We start from the raw sequence: 22,566 nt of genomic DNA, 5'->3' as shown, positions 1-22,566 counted from the left end.
ATTTCAGGAATGATTTTGTGGTCTTGAAGGGGAAGGTAGTTAAATCTACCGCGAGGAAGTTTGAGGATTGTTGGGAGATGGAGTGAAGGTGTGATGTGCTGATAATAGGCTAGGTAGCGGGCAGAGATTTCACGTTAGAGGTAGGACATGTAAGAATGTTCCGGTTGTGGAACTTACTGAACTGGTACTCGCTATGGATGCGAGGAAGTGGTGAGTCGGAGTGCATGTCGTTGAAGGATTTGAAGAGAGCCGTAAAATCTTGGAGGAGCTAAAGTCGATGCGATGTGTTTAGAGGTGAGAATGGGACGGATAACTGTGTGCTGCGTATGGGTGAGAAAGGATAACAGTTACGAAAACAACCTGCCCGTATTTATTTCCGTTATTTGGTTTTCTTGGAATACTTTAAAAGTTTGAAGTGCAAGCTGTCTCGTATTTGTGTTGTTAAATGCATCAACTAGTTCGCGAGAATGAACATAACAGCGAGACATAATGTTATCAGTTGGTTTCGGGGCCAAGGATCAAGCCACACGACTGAATACGACAGATGAATTTTATGTCCTAACATACGTAATGTATGTGTACACAGGTGATGTCGCGGGCAAACGGTAGTAGGAAATAACGGTCGGGTAATATGAGTAATCCTTGTGACGCCCGTAGGGTAAATCTCAACATACGAGAAACGGCACTGTTTAATTATACGTCACATGCATGGTCAGTTTTATATTCTTAAGATAGATTTATCGCTGCAGAACACTCGACTTGCAAGATAAATATCCAACTACACTTCACCATGGAAAAGTTTGTAAAATTTGCTATGAGAAGCGCTTGGAAGAAATCATTTGAACGAACTAACGTCAGCTAATGCAATTCTTGAGTATTATAACGAAGTCAGTCATCTGCATCCTTATGATAAGCGCAGCGACGTTTGTTGAGGTGTAGTACACTAAAGTATATCGTTTGTCCCTTGTTCAGTAGAGTACTCAAAACACATCACCTCCCGCAGTTGTATAAGTAAACTGATCTTCGACTTAGCCGTATTCATTCCAAAGAACTCTACTTGTCCATGAACTACCACAAAAAAAGAAAGCCTAGGATCCTGAGGCTTCAGGAACGGTCCAGCGAAATCTATATTAAAATCAGGATAGCTACTGTTAAGTAACGGCTCTACAGACTGAGAGACTGACAAAACATCCAAAAACGAAACTGATACGTTCTATCAGGCCTCTAGACGTTTATTACCGAATTATTTCATCGGTATTAATGAGTTATCTTCTACAGTGACCTGATGACGTGTTGCTTTCGGAAGGATCAAGGTCAAATCAACCACGAATATCTAGCTGTAAGTCTTCGTTGATTTCCTCAAATCGCTAAGCCGAATACCAAGAAAAGAAAACCAGTTTCCTTTCCTGTCCTTACTCAATCTGAGATTGTAATAAGTCTGTACTGACTGCTTCGTCGATGGGAAACGGAACCCTAATATTCGTTTCTTATTTTGATTCTATGTTTATTCGTATTGGTGAGATATTTATGAAGTCTGGTATCGCTTGCAGTCATCAACGACACATTGACATATAGCAATTCCATAAACGGACGCTGCTTATTGCACAGTAGAGTATTAAATATCCAGATACATAGAATCTTTTAGTAGCACTTGGACTTAAAAATTCAAGCTTTACGTTTACCTGTGAAACACAGAGGCTTAGTTTGAGTACCGGTCCGTCTAACGGTTTAATCTGTGAAGAAGTTTCGTTGCGGGTGACACTTTGCTGCGGAGTGAAAATTTGGCTCTGTATGTCAGTAAGCATCTAACTGCTGGACACAGATATTTAGATATATAATTTTTTTTCAGAATATTGAGCTGCCTTGACCATGTGCGGTGGGAAGGAAAACCTATCTATGCGGATGGTTGAGATGGCTGTAAATAAGTAATCGTGTCTACAGTTTAACATCACGTTTCCTCAATTACGGTTAGAGTTTAATAGGACCTCCACTATCTGCTGCGACGCGATGTGAAATATATTGTCTTCCTAGATTTTTCTTAAAGGCTTCTGCCACTTTTCTACGACACTCGTTCTCCACAAAACACAAAATTGTTTATAGGCCGCCGGTAGTCACTTGCACGTGCGTGAATTGCCACAACAACGTATTGTAGACCAGAAAGTTTGTCTCCGGTAGCTGCTGATACAGTAGTCTGTTATTTGTGTCAGCCTGCAGTCTGGTTTCCCTAGCTCATTCAGAATGAGGAGGCAGTAAACAGCTTCAAGGTCCCTGCCTAATGTAACGCTACTCGGACGAAAGGTCCTCTTGCTGAGAGAAGTGGCAGCAGGGCTTTTGGCTTCGACCAAACGGACACTCATCTGGCGCAGTGTTCATCTCGCGTTATACCTAAGCAAGAGAATGTCTCTTGCTATGTTGGGTTTACTGAAGAGCAGCTATATGCTAAAATATATGCTGCTGCCATTTGTGTTTTGGTGTAGAAGTCGAGAGATTCCTAATGAGATAATTCTCGTAAGTGGAATAATCTTCTGTTACATGTGTAGGGCTTCGGGATGTACGTATAATCCTTCAGAAACTAAAAATATTTGGAAATTGGCAACGACGCCAATATTCTTTTATGATACACAGCTACACTAAGAAAAAGTAGTAAGATATGTTCTGTTTAGCAGCGTATCAGTATCTCTTTTATCATAGCTAGCACCGACTCGGCTTCCTTCGTTCAATTGTATTCGTGTTTTTTTCTTCCATCTCACCGGTTAACTTTATCCTATTACTTCTCGTTCTTTCCTAAACCATTCAACTTATTCTACATTTCTGAAGACCTTTGTTGCTGCTGCCGTGAATTTCTGTTACTACTGCATTGCCATCATTTGAAAGGAACGTTATGTTATGAAAAAATTACTTAACACAATGTTAATAGCACTATCATTACTATAACCCTACATATTAATTAGTGGAACGTTATTACTACTGTTATTATTATTATTATCATTATTATTATGCACAGTTAATGTTACGTGCATCATGCTGCTATCTCTCTCTAACTGTACATTATCAGATTTAAGAGAGGTAAAAAAAGCCCTAATCGTACCAAGTGAATTAAATGCTCAAGTAAAGAAATAAACATTTGACATTTGATGTAGAATCTGTCTCGCTTTAAGCCTCTTTACTGTGAGTATTAATCTTATTCTCACATCTGATGATTTGGAGGCCGAGTGACACCTCCGATAAAAACGCGCCAAATATAGGCACCAGATTTATAATAAGAAACTTCGTGGGTAACCAATACATCGTTGCCGTGGTTAACAAATAGACAATCTGAGGAAGTCAATAGAAGAGACCGTCGTAGGCCACAGAAAACATGATGTTGAATTACAAGTGTCCACGAAGAAAACTAATCTCATTAATGTTCAACAAATGAGATGCGATGGACTGTTAGAAAATGGGGAGACACGTACATAACAGGAGTACACTATAATTAAAAGACTGAAGCAAATTTTTAAGTAAGGTAGCATTAGACCAGTTACAAGCTGATCAGAAATTACTATAAACAATACCTGTAAATCTTTTGAAGTGAAAAGTAAAATCTACTACTGTGGAGACTATAATGATAAAGATATTTTCATCAGGTACTAAAGTAAAATATCAAATAAACCATTTTGTGTGTGTACATGAACTAAATTAAAAAGAAATATCGTGTTATATTTACAATAAAGGTAGTAAGGCTGATTATCACTTCCTACGCATATTGTTGAATGGTTACTGAGAGAAAGATGTAATAAAAAATGAAATTTATATTTGGATCAAATAAAGACGACTGTAATGAATGACGCTTTCTTAAACCTCCTATTACTGTGTTGTCTCCAGTTACCTCAGAGCATAATCTTCTGTAAAATGGGCCTTATTTTATATCCCTATGAATTATGAAAAATCAGACATTTCCTGGAATAAGTAATAGTTTAATACTGCATTAACATAACTTTTTGAATACATAGAGTTTTCAGAAAATCATGACCGAACCATTGAATACCACTGGGATCATATGCTACTCCATTTCTTTCTTGGAGTTTTACAATGCATTGATACTGTTTTTACAATATACAATTGTTGCTGCATTTCCTTTGTTACATTCTTGGAAATATTGCTATTTGCTCTCAGGACTTCATACGCCGTCAGTTTTTCGTTCCACGTTTGTGACATCAGTTCTGTGTCTGCTGCATTTAGCTGATAATGACTCATCACCTTTCCACAAAGGACGTGCTGGAAATATTCCTGCAAGATAATCCTATCTTTGGAGAACCAAGTACTGATACCAGCGATGTATATTTTGATATCTCATGTAGTGAGGGAGAAACGGACGTCTTGGAAGAGAATATTCATGAACAAGGCGGAGGTTTGGAATAAGATTTGGGCAGTGTAAACGTACAGCCCGTAAAGGAAGTGATACATACTTCTGAGTTTTATAGGCAAGAACGCGTTGTATTGTAAGTTAGTATATACATGCGGCAGCGTCTGGTGCCACGATATATAATTTTTATCCATTTCATATAGATAAAAAAACAGTGGAAGTGTGGCAAAACCACAGTTGAGACGAAATTCTGGATAAAGGAAAGGTGCTACGTAACACGAATAAAGCCAGGCCCAACAAAAATACAATAAAAAGTACCATCAGTTCTTCAGTTGTTTCCTTGGAAGAAAGTAGTTGATGAAATACTGAAGTGGACTAACAAAGAGGGAAGTTTTGTTTACGGCATTAGATGGAATTCAGACGCCGCTGAACTGAAATGCTTTATGGTTGCTAGAACGTAGCAGGTGCTTACAACGCCCACAGTGAATCAATTACATATCTGTGGAATGAAGAGGAAGTTAAACCAAGGCTTTAGTGAAGCAATGGCTTGAAATCATTTCACCCAAACTTCAAGATGCATTTGATTTGACGATGCGCATGCGAGGCGTGGCAACCGTGCTACTGACAATTTGACTCCCATCAGAGAAACATTTGAAATGTAGGCAAAGGCACTTCATGACACTTATGTTCCTGACAGCAACGTAAGAATTGATCGGCAGCTTGTAATACTTCGTGTTAGATGTCTGTTTCGGTAACAAATACCCTCAAGACCAGGAAAATATGGGCTGAAGTTCCGCGTTGTATGTGATGAACCAACATTTTACCTTCTGTCTGCAGGTTTACAATGGTCGACAAGAAAATGAATTACGTGAAATTGTTTAAGGCAAGAGACGTTTTGGATCCACATTCCCAACATGTCAACACCACTACGTTCGCAGTGCGCCTAATAGATGTTTGCCCATCATACTCATTACTCGTGGCAGATTAATCTACCAAGTCCCGTACGAGTTCGGGCATAGCGTGTGCGTTCGCTCACGGGGAGCGTGCAAGGGATAAGTCCTGCAGTCGCGCTATTCATCTGTGTCCTCGGTGGCTCAGATGGAGAGAGCGTCTGCCATGTAAGCAGGAGGTCCCGGGTTCGAGTCCCGGTCGGGGCACACATTTTCAATATGTCCCCAATGAAGTATATCAACGCCTGTTTGCAGCTAGGGTGTCCATTTAATTATCATTTCATTTCTAGCAAGCTGCATGGTCATCCACGGTAACTGTTCTTTCGGGAACAGATACTACCGTCATACACAGTTAATCGTGATTGTATTTAACACTTATTAAAACTATCCTTAATAAGTTAACAGGTTCTAGTGAGGTCACTAGAGGACCAAAGGCACTCATTGCTCACTGTAGCAAAATTATTCGGTATTAGAAGAATGAACAAGGAATACGTTTTGATGTCCAATGTTGATTATGAAAAGTTAAAGCAGTATCAGGAAATACATGGGTAGAGCATGGAACTATACGAAAATGTTATTTTAACGATGGAAAAGTCATATCTGGGTGAGCTAGAAGAATAATATGAAATAAAAATGGAGCTGAAGGAAGAGTTCAAAAGCTTGGACAGGCAAGAGAAGGCTTGTAGATGAAACAGCAGAAATATAATTATGTGAGAAAGTCTAAGTACCAGAACAGATGTAGTGCAAGATGGATCGTCTTTACTAATCTCGTTTTGGAACATGTTCTGTAGTAATTGGAGTAAATGTAAGACAAAGCAATATATAACACCGCTAGTGTAGAGCTTAAATTGAAGTAACGATAAGGAAACGGCGATTCGTAATGATACACTAAATTAATATCACATTTATAGTGCTGATTAAATTTTATATAGAAAGTTTACTGAGACAAAAATCATCCATACGCCTTGTGTGAAGTTGTAACTGGTTACAGAAGGGGTACTGCTTATATGATGCTTCAGTGTGATATGTTTGGAGTTGAGAACGGATATGGCATCCATTAAGTGAAACTTAATCAGTGATGTGACTCCCTGTTCTGAAAAGATCAAAGGATTTGCGTACAACTAGGTCGCTTTAGTTGAGTCATTTGCATAACACCTTACCTGGATTACCTGTCGAACTAGAGACAGTTCTGAAGGTATTCGAAAGTACTCCCCTGTTTCACAGAATGACACGGTTCATATCATACATATGACGGTTACTTTTCACTGCTTGAAAAATCTAATCTGCTAGTTACAGCAAATTCCTAACGGCAACCATACCAACCAAACGTGCCTACCAGCTATAGGGGCCAGGATTGAGACTCCAACTGTTGTCCGGATGACAGAACATGAAGTGTGGTGAAGTAGGGAGATTAGCCACTGGGTGATAATGATACAACAATTAGAGGAATAAGAATTTATTAAATTAAAGTTTAGAAGCATGTGATGATACAGAAGATGACCTGGCGTTACATAAGATGATACACAAGAAACCCTGGCGTTGACCTGATGGAAATGCTCTAAATTAAATGAATACAACTGTGTAAATAGTCGTTGGAAGTCACCATTCTGATACACATCGAGCTATCGTTGTGCGGATGTTGGATAACGCCACTTCTTGGTTCAAATGGTTCAAATGGCTCTGAGCACTATGGGACTTAACATCTATGGTCATCAGTCTCCTAGAACTTAGAACTACTTAAACCTAACTAACCTAAGGGCAGCACACAACACCCAGCCATCACGAGGCAGAGAAAATCCCTGACCCCGCCGGGAATCGAACCCGTGAACTCAGGCGTGGGATGCGAGAACGCTACCGCACGACCACGAGATGCGGGCACCACTTCTTGGTTCGAGTGGATTTGAAAGAGATGTTTAATCACACAGCAACACCAATAACCCAAACGATCGTTTGATGTGACGGAGCTAAAAGACAAGGAACTTAAAAATTCGTTCTTAATTTGTCTTAAAAATCGATTTCAGCGACCTCAATATCTACCTGATGTAGTCGAAAGGCAATGATTTAAATTCTAGGATTCTGTGTGTATATATGTTGAAGAGACAATTGGGTGACAAAGTGGAACAGAGAAAGGGAGACGGATTGAAAACCGAATCTGACACCTGAGAGATAAAACAAAGATCGTAAAACAACAACTTGAACAAGCAAAAGATGATGAAGAGCTTCAAACAGCCAAACAAAGATATGCCAGGATAGACCGCCCAGCCAAACGCAGTTGTATAGCTGACAAAAACAGTGGTTTGAACGAAAGGGTAGAATGGTGCAAAACGATGCCTCTCGAAATGATAAAAGGACATTATACCGTATTTTTCGACAACTTACTGAAGCCCATACTTTTTCAAACGGCTCCATTAAGGATAAAAATGGCAAACTTCTGATCAGAAAAAGCTGCCCGATGGGTTGAGTATTTCGAACAAACCTTAAACCAGCCTAACCCAATTAATGCTTACAATTTCGAAAAGGAGCAAAATGTAAGAGTTAATGGCAAAAATAGGTGATATGACACAAGCAGAGAGGTGAGCAGCAATCTTAACTCTTACAAAAACAAAAAATCAGATTGTTTTCATGAAATATCAACCGGAATTCTGAAATATGGAGTTCCGAACTTAAGTCACTACCTTACTGAACTGTGCAATACCTGCTGTCAAATACGGGAGGTTCCAGAAGACTGGAGGCGTGTCATCATTGTTAAACTACCCAAGAAAGGAAATCTCAGCGAATGTACAAACTGGTGTGGTATCATTAATCTGTCGGTGTTGGGCAAAGTATTTCCTTGTAAAAAAGATGGAAGAAGCAGCAGTTTGTCGACTACCGGCTGGGTACTTGAACTGGGAGATACTTTTCCGAACAAATATTCTGCGAAACGTAATAGAACAATGAATGGAATTTAACTGTCCACTACACTTAAAATTCACTGATTTTTTTCTTTTTTAAAAACCTTTTGACACTATACTCCGAGAATCACTATGGACATATTGTAATGCTATATGGAATTCTTGAGCATCTGACTGAATTTTTCAGGACCCGTATGTACATCCGGGTTTCTATATGGGAACACGAAAGGTAAACACCCCTTTCTTTAATATTCTAACAGGCATCAGCAAGGAACGCATTCTGTCACCACTACTTCTCATGTTAGTCGTAGATTTTACAATCAGAGAAACTAGCGACAACTCCAAGGGTTTAAATTTGAATGAGCAGTCTTATCTTACGGGTGTGGATTTTGCTGATGACATCGTTCTTCTGGCAGAAAATCCACTAATACCAAGAGGGATGAAATGACCAGCCCTGCAGGGAAAAAAGAAATAGAGATAAAACAAAAACAGTTAGCACAAAAAGTGGAAATTTATCTACTCAAATTATACTGCAGATGAAGGCACTGCCAGATGTTGACAGTTTTGCATACCTCGGCATCCCTACCTATAATAACGGGGATGTAGATTTAGACATCACCAGCCAAAGTGGAAAAGTTTCTGCAATCTTACAACGAATGCAGTCGATATGACATTTAGATTCTATACGTTTGTTCACAAAGCCTCAGCTTAACTCCACTACTATCCTACCAATGGTCATACTTGCGTGTGAGACCGAGAAACATCAGCAGAATCGTCACATTAGCTCAGTGTTTTTCACTAACTTTGCTTAGGGTGAATTTTGAAGATCATCTATCGCCACTACGCTTCAAACGATGATGTGCTGAGAAGAAGCAGTCCACGCAGCCTGCATAAAATAGTTGCTGAAAGAAGACTGAAGATTGAGGGGATGTTATACGCATCACAGATGGAAGAAATCCCAACCTAGCTCAGTTATGGAAACCAACGGATGGAGGCATAATACAGGAAGACCTTGTCACGAAGGAAACGGACTTTTGGGAAGTATCTTCACTACACTGAAACTTATTGCCCAGGATGCTACTTAGCACTGGAATAACTAAATGTAAGTAAGTCTAATAACACCGTAGATCTGTTTATCTATGGCGGTGTACCGTAGGTCTCTAGAAGAGCGTAGCGTTCCAAAGGATTGGAAAAGGGCACAGGTCATTCCCGTTTACAAGAAGGGACGTCGAACGGATGTGCAGAACTATAGACCTATATCTATAACGTCGATCAGTTGTAGAATTTTGGAACACGCATTATGTTCGAGTATAATGACTTTTCTGGAGACTAGAAATCTACCCTGTAGGAATCAGCATGGGTTTCCAAAAAGACGGTCGTGTGAAACCCAGCTCGCGCTATTCGTCCACGAGACTCAGAGGGCCATAGACACGGGTTCACAGGTAGATGCCGTGTTTCTTGACTTCCGCAAGGCGTTCGATACAGTTCCCCACAGTCATTTAATGAACAAAGTAAGAGCATATGGACTATCAGACCAATTCTGTGATTGGATTGAAGAGTTCCTAGATAACAGAACGTAGCATGTCATTCTCAATGGAGTGATTTCAGGTGTGCCGCAGGTGAGTGTCATAGGACCGTTGCTATTCACAATATACATAAATGACCTTGTGGATGACATCGGAAGTTCACTGAGGCTTTTTGCAGATGATGCTGTGGTGTATCGAGAGGTTGTAACAATGGAAAATTGTACTGAATTGCAGGAGGATCTGCAGCGAATTGACGCATGGTGCAGGGAATGGCAATTTAATCTCAATGTAGACAAGTGTAATGTGCCGCGAATACATAGAAAGATAGATCCTTTATCATTTGGCTACAAAATAGAAGATCAGCAACTGGAAGCAGTTAATTCCATAAATTATCTGGGAGTACGCATTAGGAGTGATTTAAAATGGAATGATCATATAAAGTTGATCGTCGGTAAAGCAGATGCCAGACTGAGATTCATTGGAAGAATCCTAAGGAAATGCAATCCGTAAACAAAGGAAGTAGGTTACAGTACGCTTGTTCGCCCACTGCTTGAATACTGCTCAGCAGTGTGGGATCCGTACCAGATAGGGTTGATAGAAGAGATAGAGAAGATCCAACGGAGAGCAGCGCGCTTCGTTACAAGATCATTTAGTAATCGCGAAAGCGTTGCTGAGATGATAGATCAACTCCAGTGGAAGACTCTGCAGGAGAGACGTTCAGTAGCTCGGTGCGGGCTATTGTTAAAGTTTCGAGAACATACCTTCACCCAAGAGTCAAGCAGTATATTGCTCCCTCCTACGTATACCTCGCGAAGAGACCATGAGGATAAAATCAGAGAGATTAGGGCCCACACAGAGGCATACCGACAATCTTTCTTTCCACGAACAATACGAGACTGGAATAGAAGGGAGAACCGATAGAGGTACTCAAGATACCCTCCATCACACACCGTCAGGTGGCTTACGGAGTATGGATGTAGATGTAGATGTATGTAGTTTTTTTACGTCCTGTTTTTGGGTGATGGTTCAATTCCGTCAGTGTAACACCACTATTGTAGGAAACGAAGAGATAGAGAAGATCGAACGGAGAGCAGGACAAGGATGGGGAAGGAAGTTGGTCGTGTCTTTTTCAGAGGCAGTATCCTGGCATTAGTCTTGAAACGTAATTCTAAAAGGCGGCACTGGTATTTGAATCCAGTTCCTTCCGATACTGCTAGCTAAGCATATTCGTCGGCGGAGGCATGCTCCTCATGTTCCATCCTCATAATGTCGCCGAAATCGTTCAAAATGGTTCAAATGGCTCTGAGCACTATGGGACTCAACTGCTGAGGTCATTAGTCCCCTAGAACTTAGAACTAGTTAAACCTAACTAACCTAAGGACATCACAAACATCCATGCCCGAGGCAGGATTCGAACCTGCGACCGTAGCGGTCTTGCGGTTCCAGACTGCAGCGCCTTTAACCGCACGGCCACTTCGGCCAGCGGCCGTAATCGTTCCATCAGCTATTGCACAAAGGTTGTTCCGTCATTGTCAGTGACTGCACTTGATATTTAGTAAACAATCACGGGCACTTGTCATGACGTATCCTGCCATGCCTGGTATTCATTATGGAGACGTTATGTCTACCAATTTTTTCAATGTTGCAATGTATCGAGATTCTCGTATGATTTCTAAATGGTCACACTCAGTGTGCGATAAACCGGCATATGATGATACCTATCGGTCACTAATAAGTCGTTTAGTGCATTATCATGGTTCCCTGTTTGTAGTGAAGGTATACTTTAGTTTGTCAATGTTATTTCTACTGTTACTTTTCTAGTGTTAGAACTTTCTCGGTCGATAATTGTCACACTCCCGTGAACAAAGGTTGGCACAAAGTTTCCATTTCGTGCAGAAAAATATGTTTTCTAGTGTCGACATTTTTGCACATACCGCATTCATGGGACGTGCCTGTTTCATTGCTCAGTAATTTGTTGAAGCCTATCTTAAAACCTCAGTGCAACAAATAAGTTTCTGCAAAATAACCACCGTTGCAGTTCCACGAAGAAGCATACTAAACCATTACTTCTAAGGAAGCTTAGGAAATAACACTCGAACAGAGTGATGATGCAACAATACTAAATAGAGGGCGTACCTCACTAAGGCTGAGAGAGCCTGGCGTCATTCGAGTGAGGGGTCGAGCAGATACGGGAGTGCGTGGGAACCAGTACTAGCATGTGCCAAGGCTGAAGGAAATGTTACTCCTATCGTTAAATTACAGTACACAATGCATTTTGTACATATCGCCTGTCGATCACATCCCTTAGTACTTTAGGCATTGTATAGAACTTCATTGGGTAACGTTATATTTCTTTAAAAACTTTTTGTTAAATCATGTTTCTTGCCAACTAAGAACGACATCGACACTATTTCTCTTTTCCTTCATACCTTTCTAAAACTTTCATTTTCTCAAAATAAGCTCTTTTCCTCCCATCTAACCATTTGACGCCAGATGTTTTTCAGTTTGTTTCATCTTATTTACAACTTTCAGATTACTTGACTTTCAGTCTGAATTTATCTCAGTTGAGCAAGGTCTACAGTGCAGTCTGCGTTTCTTTTGAGTCCATTTTTGCAATGCCTGCCAACCTATTTTCTTTGTCTGTTTTCCTGTTTTGGAAGATTGTGTGGATCTTCTTTATTAAGCTGTCTTCCTTCGTTCTCTCTGTATATCCTAAGAATGTACCACGTCCTTTCCTGATCACGTCTCTTATTTTATGGTAGAATTTCAATATACTTATTTACTTGGTCTCAAAACACTATTTCTTTCTGTCTTTTTTATTGAAAATCATATTTATCTCAAGGTTTTCCTTTCTTTCTTTTCTAAATCTTCTAATACAATTACGTAATACATTCCCCACACGGCGAGAGGCATGAACAGGTAACGCAACCAGGGGCATTGTCAAACTTTAACGATTTCGTGATTCACCGGTTGTGCTAAGGGGAGGCATAATGTTGTATGGCGGTACTGACCTTAAAATCTTTGAACATGGCACACTCACCGATCAAGGTTATTGTGACACTGAACTTCTTCCCCCTGGGTGTCTTTTCAGGATGTATTTGCTCCTGACTTCATTTTTATTAATGACAATGTGCAGACACATCGATTTGAGCAGGTGGAGGAGCTTCTGGAACGAGAGGATATTAGGCGAATAGACTCGTCTGCCCGTTCCCCCAGATAAATCCCAACAACCACGAGTGGCATTCGATGATGAGACCCATTGCAGCACGCCCACATGCACCAACAACCATCCACTGGTGGCCAACCGCGCTGGTGGAGGGAGGGAAAGCCCTGTCACAAGAATTCCATATCAATATTGTTCCCATCATGGCTGCACGTTGCAAAGCATGCATTGCCACCCTATTAAGAACCATGTACCGCCTTTTGTAATTTTCAGGCGACAACTATAAATCGCGGCGATTTTGTTATAATTACTGTGTTTAAATAAAGTATCGTATCTGTTCGTCTCATTGCTTACTTTTTTTTCAGTTACCCGCTGTACTATACAGTACCAGTTCCTTCTGTTTATGGTACATGCTTCATCGAGCCATGTTACTTGGCAGTGCCACATCACGCGAAAGTGACTTTCGTCCTCAAGTTTAACTCACCTCTGTAGTCTCAGACTCTAACAACTCTACCACAACAAAGGTCAAAATTTTAATAACGATTGTGGTGTTGCTCACGCTGCTAAATACTGCATTTTCGGGCAACAACAGTCATATTATGTGGCAGGTGTCATTAGAGCACAGTTAACAAACTTATTTCATGTAATAATAAAAAAACTAGGCACTCATCTTTTTGTGTTTCCCACGCTGGTCTCGTATTATCATGGCTCAATCGTTGAAAATCTAGGTGGTTATGATTCCAAGCTCGGATGCAAAGAGGCCTAGGTTTTATTCTGCTACATTCAAAAGTTTTGTAGATGCGCTTCACAAAACATTCTTCAAGATTAAACGTCTCAAAGTTAGCACAATGGTGATGTAAAAAAATAATCAGCACTCCGAATTTAAGCTACACTTCCTTTTGATTGCTTTTATAGCAATATCACGTAAACATAAAACATCACTTCACAATACAAAACATACTTGAAAACATCTTCCTCACAGTCACTGTTAAAGTTCACATTTTATAAGCGGACTGCAATACGCGTCTTTCCAACATGATGTCCAAGACTTGACCTTCTCAAGGTCCGACTCTCTAACAAGTTAACAACTAACCAACTAATAATCGCTTACGCGCCCAAAAATCGGAGTTACAAGTACGTCAAAGATCATAGTGACAAAAGAAAGAATACACATAAGAATAATATCATTGCAATATAAACATATCGATGTATCAATAATGAAATCAAATCTGAATGTTGACTCAGAAATATGTTAAGTAGTTAACAGAAATACAGTAGAATATTACTGGTATGGAGAGGTTCAGGTGAGGTGCCGTAATGGTTGCGTAATTCAAGTACCATTACAAGACGCACTAAACTATGTTTAATCCCATAACGGCTCTCATACGGTAGTAGAAGCCTCTAGCAGTATTCTGGCCCAGGTAAAACCCTACACGTCAGAGTGTTAAAGAGCGTTAGATACTGTACTGCGAAAATGGGAATGTAACGAGATTGGTGTTGTAATCTGTTCACAACGAACTGGGGTTTATTATTCTATGATACTGAAGAAAACGTTTTTGTGATAATTTAGGTGTTTCTTTGGTAGACCTCGAGGTCCACAGACGCTAATCATATTGACAAACGACTGAATGCCTTTAATTTCCACATGGGCCCGTTCTTTAAGATGAAGCTATCTGGGCTCTCCTACGACAACTGTGACAACGTAGAACGGGCTTTTCCCACTTTATTATTTTCACAGGACATGTAGTTCAATAACAGAAGCTTTTTTTAAAATTTATTTAGGAAGAGGGATGGTAAACGTCCCATCAAAAATTAGGAACACAAGCACGAACTTGACAAACGATATGTAACTGACCATGACCTTCCCAAAGGATCCGCCGTGGCGATTGCCTTTAGTGATTTAGGGAAATCATATATTTGATTGGAAGGACAGGGAACAGAACCTGTTTCCTCCAGAAATCAGACTCCTCGGACTTCACAAATTGCGACGCTAGATTCATTACGAGGTATAACAAGATTCGTAATAGAAATTGGACGGTTCAGTAGAGCATCTGTTTCCATTTCCACTGCCTTCCATATGCGGCCCAGATGTGGCAAACTAGAGAAACTCTTTTCGAAACTACCCTCATTCCAAGGGCTCTGTACTGACTGCCCCACTCTTTTTAGTGGTCATTAATGGTAACATAGCAGCAGTGGTGTTCTCTTTATCCCCCTGGTTGTATGCTGATGCTTTTTGTATTTCTTTCTGCTCCTCTTCTATTGGAGTGGCTGAACGTCGATTGCAGGGAGCCATACGAAGGGCGCAGTCATAGGCCCTCACTCATGGCTTTGAGTTTTCAACCACCAAGACCTGGGTCATGCAATCTGTCGCCATCGGATCGTCCATCCGCATCCAGAACTTTCTCTCGATGGCCAACTGCATAATGTAGTGGAGACTTATCGCTTTTTAGGACTGGACTTTGATGACCACTTAACTTGGCTTCCCCGTCTTATTCAGCTTAAGGAAGTGTGCTGGTAGCTTCTTAACATTCCTCGGTTCCCGAGTCACACTGACTGGGGTGCAGATCGCCCTACATTGTTGGAGCTGTACAAAGCCCTCGTAGAGTCCCGTCTTCAATATGAGAGCCTAGTGTATTGTTTAGCATCGCTCTCAGCATAAAAGGTACTGGACCGTGGGGAGTTCGACTTGCAACAGGGTTTTCCGAACGAGCCCAGTGAACAGACTCCTACTGGAAGCTGGGGTTCCTCCATTGTGGATCAAGTGACAACAACTGCTTGCAAATTATGCCACCCACATTTGCAGTTCGCCTCAACATTCAAATTACTGTCTTCCTCTCCCTAACACATTGACCTATATCACGCAGCGGCGGCCCAGATCGGGAATTCCGACTGCAGTCCGTTTCCGGTCCATCTCACTGAATTCGAGTCTTACTCTCTGCCACGTTTGCTTCGGGTCCACTCACGTACACCTCTGTGGTCGATGCCTTGGCCACAACTTCGTCTGCACCAATCGAGTCCCCCAGAAGACCGAGTTCTCCCTGAGGCCATCCTCCGCCAGTTTTTCCCTATTATTGGCGAGTTCCAGGGCTCAGAAATCACTTAAGTCCGGAACCGCGCTGCTGCTGCGGTCGCAGGTTCGAATCCTACCTCGGGCACGGATGTGTGTGATGTCGTTTGGTTAGTTAGGTCTAAGTAGTTCTAAGTCTAGGGGACTGATGACATCAGATGTTAAGTCCCATAGTGCTTAGAGCCATTTTTCAGCTCAGAGATAGTTTACACTGATGGCTCGACGGTCGATGGTCGCGTTGGTTTCGCTTACGCTCACGCTGGACATACTGAACAGCGGTCCTTGCCGGATGGCTGGGTTTTCACTGCATGCTCTTGAGAATATGAGCTCCTGCACAGATAAATCCTTCCTCGCCTGTAGTGTCTCCTTAAGCAGCCTACAAGCTCTTGTCCAGTGCTTCCCTCGCAATCCTTTGGTAATGACTACTCAGGAGTCTTTTCCTGCCCTCAAAAACCATGGATTTCAAGTGACCTTAATTTGTACCCCAGGACACATCGGAATCTCGCGAAATGAACTTGCTGACAGGCTGGCCAAACAGACTACTGAGCTGTGCAGGATAGCCGCACGGTCTTGGCACCTCGCCATGGTGCGCACGGGTCCCCTCGTCGGAGGTTCGAGTCCTCCCTCGGGCATGGGTGTGTGTTGTCCTTAGCGTAAGTTAGCTTAGGTTAAATAGTATCTCAGACTAGGGACCGATGGTCTCAGCAGTTTGGTCAAATAGGAAATTACCACAAATTTTCAAACGTCCAGGCTACTGGTAAACCAACTCTGGAGATCGGCACGCCGGAGATTGTTCTCCGATCGGCCCTGAAGTTTTCGGGACCTTTGATACTGAATGGCACACCCTCAGTACACCAAATAAACTACGTGTCACCAAGGAGACAACGAACGTGTGGAGGTCATAAATGCAAGACATTCGCAGGATCTCAGTTGTCCTCTGCCGCCTCAGGATCGGCCATACTGGACTACTTGGCTGAGTCACGGTCACCTCCTCCGTCACGAGGACCCACCTCAGTGTTGCTGCTGTTCCCACTTGACTGTCGTCTACATCTTGTTGGACTGCCCAGTTTTAACCTTCCCACCACGTTGCCTACGGTGTTAGGTGGCAAAGTCTCAACGACTGATCTAGTTTTACGTTTACTTCGTGAAGGGGATTTTTATACCACAATCTAAGGGTGGGCGTTTGGCCATCTCTCCACGTCTTCACTCTCCCTCCATTTTATTTCTTCCTCACTCTTCCTTTGCTGTTTGCTTGCGCTTTCTCAATCAATGTTTCTCTATCCCTATCCGTTAGGCTGGAGATTTTAGTGTGTTGCAGAGCAGGCCATTAATGCTTATTTTCCAGTGGGCAGTAGGTCAGGTGTTGACTTGGGGCCACGTAAACTCAAAACGGTAAGGTCTGTTTGCCAGAAACTTTTCAATCCAATCACATAGCTGGTCGGATATTTCGAACGCTCATACCTTTTTTATTAGGCGGCAGTGTGGTATCCTGTTAGGTATCTCCTGCATTCTGGATCTCGCGAACGTACAAAGCGGGTTAGGTAACATGATCGTTGCTTTCGGAACCAATTTTAATATCTACAGAGGACCTCATCAGTCACCAGAAGAGTCATTATATTAGAGCCTAAAACATGTTCCTAAATTATACGATAGACAAACATGTGAGATGTAGGCTTAGTGTTTCGTGCGTCTCTTGGAGGATTGTTCGCGTTTCTTTTTCCAATCATTAAGAACGCTTTGTTCCTTCATGACCTACAGTACACAGCTACTAGAAGAGAAACAAGTTCCTTCGCGTACTGTGTGTAGAGTCGTCTAAGTATCCCGTCAAGGCCAGTGGCCTTCGGTTTGCTGAGCAGTTTCAGTGGTTTTCTGTCTCATAGTCACCTATTTCATTACCTGTCATTTCGACGATTTAAAAGAGAAACAACTTTGTTATCTTATTCCGTGAAACGGATTTGGGAAAAGACAGTATTTCAGTCTCTTCTGTGTCATACTCAGTTTTGATGCCGTTATGGTCACAGAATGTCTAGTTTGATGGTTTCGATCCGTTTCCAGATTTAACGAGAGACCAAAAACTTTGAATTTTCTGTCAGTTCGGTAGACAGAATTTTACTTCCCAATTCGTTGAACTCTTCATGTATGGCTTTCCTAATGCTAATTTCTGCTTAGTTTGACTTTTTTTTCTGTGAGACTTTGGCTACATTTGAATTCGCCGTGAAGCTACCTTTAGTGATGGTTTCTGTGATCGTATTTCAGTATATTGGGCATAGCTATCCTCGATACATCCATAGAACTGCAGATATTTCTATAAACTCTGCTTGCATTACCGTCTTATCAACGTGTACAGTCCCTCATAAATTTTCTGGAACTAAATGGTCTTACTTGAACAACACACCAGAAACACTTGTCCCCATGAGAGCGAAATACTTTCAATTCCACTCCGTCATTTAGCCACCTCTCCAAGGTAATTTTTGTCGGCTGTACGTTGTGGTACGATATGATATTTCTTACTGTATCCAGGAACCACATAACCAGCTTCAAAAGGCGGTAATGACATATATGCTGAAAGAACTATGTCTGTCTTACCACATTAGAACTAAGTACCCTTTTTTCCAACCAGACATTCGTAATTTCCGTAAGTCCGTAGACTGTGCAGTACATCTGAATTTCTCTACGTGAGAACTCGCTCTGTCCTACAATCTCACTGTCGTACTCCCAAACACAGTTTATATCTCCTACTGTTAGTATTATTACCATTCCCTTTAAAAGTAGTAGTATCACTAGCACTATAGCTATTTGCTCTTACATAGCACTTTCACAAACTCAGTTTCATGTTCTAAGGAGAAAATAGCACACTTCCAACATATCAGCCACAACAGTCGATCCCAAAAGAAAATTTGGGCCACAGTTTTGATAGTAAGCTATTTATGATCTTTAGAAAATACAGCTTTTAAACTCTCGCGCGAACCAGTTGTTTCTCACTTACTCCGCCGCACTGTAACTAACTAATGCCCGAGCTCGAAGTGTGTAGTGGAGTGATAACCAGAGCCCTCCTATTCCTGGGATGACGAAGCTGAGCAAAACGAAGGTGGGAGGTGCATTCATCCGCCAAGCAAGTTGAAAAATCAAGTTCGGCAACACATGTTAATCAACGTGAAGATAGTGTGTAATATGAATACATAAAATATCAACCTCACGCTCACATATGTTCAGGCACGCCGCTGTGACCGAGAGGTGCTAGGCGCTTCAGTTCGGAACCGCGCTGCTGCTACGGTCGCTGGCTCGAATCCTGCCTCGGGCATGGATGTGTGTGATGTCCTTAGGTTAGTTAGGTTTAAGTAGTTCTAAGTCTGTGGGACTGATGACCTCAGATGTTAAGTCCCATAGTGCTTAGAGCCATATGAACAATTTGAACATATGTTCAATATTATTCAAACAATATTCTACTACTGATATTCTGCCATTGTATATCGCCTGAAAATCAAAATGAATAAACATAAGAAAATGAAGAATTAATATGAAGCGAAATTAATGATTTTCTATTTGTTGCTTAATCATGGACATCACGTTGAAGAATAGCACATCTCCTGCAATGTACTTCACTTTAACACTATCATCTTTAACATCCAAAGAGCGATGTTAATAATTAAATGAGCTTACGCTACTTCTTTATCGACTGACTCATTCGTTTCAGTTCAAAAATGGCTCTGAGCACTATGGGACTTAACGTCTGAGGTCATCAGTCCCCTAGAACTGAGAACTACTTAAACCTAACAACCTAAGGACATCACACACATCCATGCCCGAGGCAGGATTCGAACCGGCGACCGTAGCGGTCGTGCGGCTCCAGACTGTAGCGCCTAGAACCGCTCGGCCACTCTGGCCGGCTCCGTTTCAGTGATTTACACTGCGTTTATGAATCTCAACATAAAAATGTTCAAAACAAGCAGATCTCTGGTGGAACTACGGTCTTTGACACAATGGTCAAAGCATGTTAGCAATGTGAAAACGGTAATTCAGAAACCTCTTACTCACTCCACCGTACCGTACTTCGCGATCGGGCACTAGGCGGCTGCAATGGGGAGGAGCGAGTGACAGACGATTCGTGATCATGTTTAACAGCTGTAATTTCAAAAGGTCGTAACTGCGTACTGTCAAAAGTAGGGCCCAAATTTTCGCGCAGAGGTGATTTCTGGGACTCATATCTGACATGTGCTCTTTTTTATCCTTAAAATTGAGGTCAGACTGGTTTTGTTTTCTAGTTAAACAGTTAATTTGTTCCTAATGGCATAACATACCGTCACATTTTGTTTCAAATCATTTTTTATTCTATTACTACCATCCACTACATTTCATTGTATTAAATTTATTATAGTTCCGTACCTAAGTGGGATGTACACTGATGAGCCAGAAAGTTTTGACCACCTTTTTTCTCTATCTTTGAAACGAAATACACCACTGATTCTGCGTATCAAGGATCCGACAGTTTGTTAGTAGGTTCTTGCAAATATGTTGAATTAGTCTATGCACAGGTCATGTAACGAGTAAATAACGGGCCGCTGATTTGCGTAATTGGTGATGGTGCCCGACAGCGACTCAGATGGGTGCATAGGATTTACATTAGGTGAGTTTGATTTCCAAGACATTAACGTGAGTTCACGAAAATGCTCTTCAAACCGCTGCAACACGGTTGTGGCTCCGAGACACGGACAGTTATACTGTTGAAAGATGTCAGGAACGTTTATTAATTGTGAAAGATGACATCGCTATCGGGGGAGACATCAAACATCGAGGGACGCAGGTGGTTCGCAACTGTCAGCGTGTCTTGGATTACTACCTCAGGTCCCATGCAAGCGCAGGAGATTGTCTCCCACTGCATACTGCGTCTCCGACCAGCCTGCGTCCATGGGACTCTGCACGTTTCGAGCTGCCATTCACCTCGATGACGGCGGATGTGGAGCTGACTACCGACTTAGAGTAGGAAAAATGTGATTCACAGACACATTTCCATTGATTAGCGGTTGAATGTCGCTGGTCACGTGCCTACTGCAGTCATAATTGACGACGTCGTTGGGTCAACATGTAAACGCGTAGTGGTGGTCTGCTGCAAAGCGCTATGTTCAACAATGTACGATGAACTGTGTGCTCCGAAACACTTGTGCGTGCACCGGCATTGTGCTCTTTCAGCAGCGATGTCACAGATCACCATATACACTGCCTTAAAAAGCAGATAACCCTCCGAACCTCACGTTCTTTGAAGAGTCGTGGACGTCCAACTATTTAGCACCCAGTAGTATTTTCGTTGTCCTTCCACCTCTTTCCGTGGATGCTCACGACAAAAGCACGTAAATATTCGACCAACTTCGGCGTTTTCAAAATACTTGTTCACAAGCTTTGCGTAATAATAATCTGCACTCCTCCAAAGTCACTTATCTCAATCGATTTCTCCATTTGCAGCCGATATCTGTGCTGTCTGCTGCACATACATACTTTTGTTACCGCCTCATGTATCCACAACGCCACCAACGGCATCCAACGTCGCGGTGGGCAGTGGTCATAATGTTTTGCCTGATCATTGTAAACAGTGTTATGTGTGTAGAAGCCTGGTCTAACGTAAAGGAGAGTCTGTACGCACTTTTCTGATTATGCCAAATAAATCAATTAATTAAAATGAATTGAAGATGCTATGACGTGATGTGAAACCAGAGAAAAAATTTCGGAAATGGTGAACATCGGAGTATCGTGACAAATTATAATTTTTACGGAACCTGGGTTTCCAATTTGGTTAAATTAAATCAGTGAAGATGTTAATGCTTAAGTAAAACTCTTCTTTGAGTTACATATAAAACAACTAAAATTTTTCTGTGGTTTTCAGCTTAATCGAAAAAGGACACAAACTTTATTCTTTCTCAATCACTTGATTGTGTTTTGATTGTTGTTCTTAACATCCCTTTTGCAGATTCATTTTTACCTTTGACGTAATGCTACTTCTGATCTCCATTGATAACTGTTCGTAGGATAAAATTAGTTAAAACTTAAATAAAATGTTAACGATCCAGGTTAGTCATAACTGCAACATCAGTATTTCTCATCATTCAGATTCCTACACTTTTACTGCTTTATTCTCTCTCTATCTCTCTCCCTCTCTATCTCTCTATCTCTCTTTCTCTCTCTCTCTCTCTCTCTCTCTCTCTCTCTCTCTCTCTCTAAAAAATGGTTCAAATGGCTCTGAGCATTATGGGACTCAACTGCTGAGGTCATTAGTCCCCTAGAACTTAGAACTAGTTAAACCTAACTAACCTAAGGACATCACAAACATCCATGCCCGAAGCAGGATTCGAACCTGCGACCGTAGCGGTCTTGCGGTTCCAGACTGCAGCGCCTTTAACCGCACGGCCACTTCGGCCGGCCTCTCTCTCTCTCTCTCTCTCTCTCTCTCTCTCTCTCTCTCTCCGTTTAGGGCTATATGCCGTTACCCTACGGAACCAGTATATGTTCTGTGTACGTCTTTCAGCCAGACTCAAACTTTCGTAGCCATTGGCGTTTTCTACTATTTGTTCGAGACACTGCAACCATACCGTCTCCGACAGGGTGTGTGGGAATAGTACCACTGGGAAACCGATT

At 41.7% G+C, this 22,566-nt stretch overlaps 1 protein-coding gene and 1 non-coding gene across 4 annotated transcripts in view; both read left to right on the top strand.

Annotated features, from left to right (window-relative positions):
* LOC126249621 (adenosine receptor A1-like) overlaps window positions 1-22,566 on the top strand; it is a 167,005-nt gene that overhangs the window by 90,108 nt on the left and 54,331 nt on the right. The gene's annotated exons all lie outside the window — the stretch shown is intronic.
* On the top strand, window positions 5,429-5,502 carry Trnat-ugu (transfer RNA threonine (anticodon UGU)). Its single transcript has one exon. It is a non-coding gene; the product is annotated as a tRNA-Thr (tRNA).

Source organism: Schistocerca nitens, chromosome 3 (assembly GCF_023898315.1).
Source record: "Schistocerca nitens isolate TAMUIC-IGC-003100 chromosome 3, iqSchNite1.1, whole genome shotgun sequence".
Taxonomy (NCBI): Eukaryota; Metazoa; Arthropoda; class Insecta; order Orthoptera; family Acrididae; genus Schistocerca; species Schistocerca nitens.
This window is presented reverse-complemented; position numbering and strand designations above follow the sequence as displayed.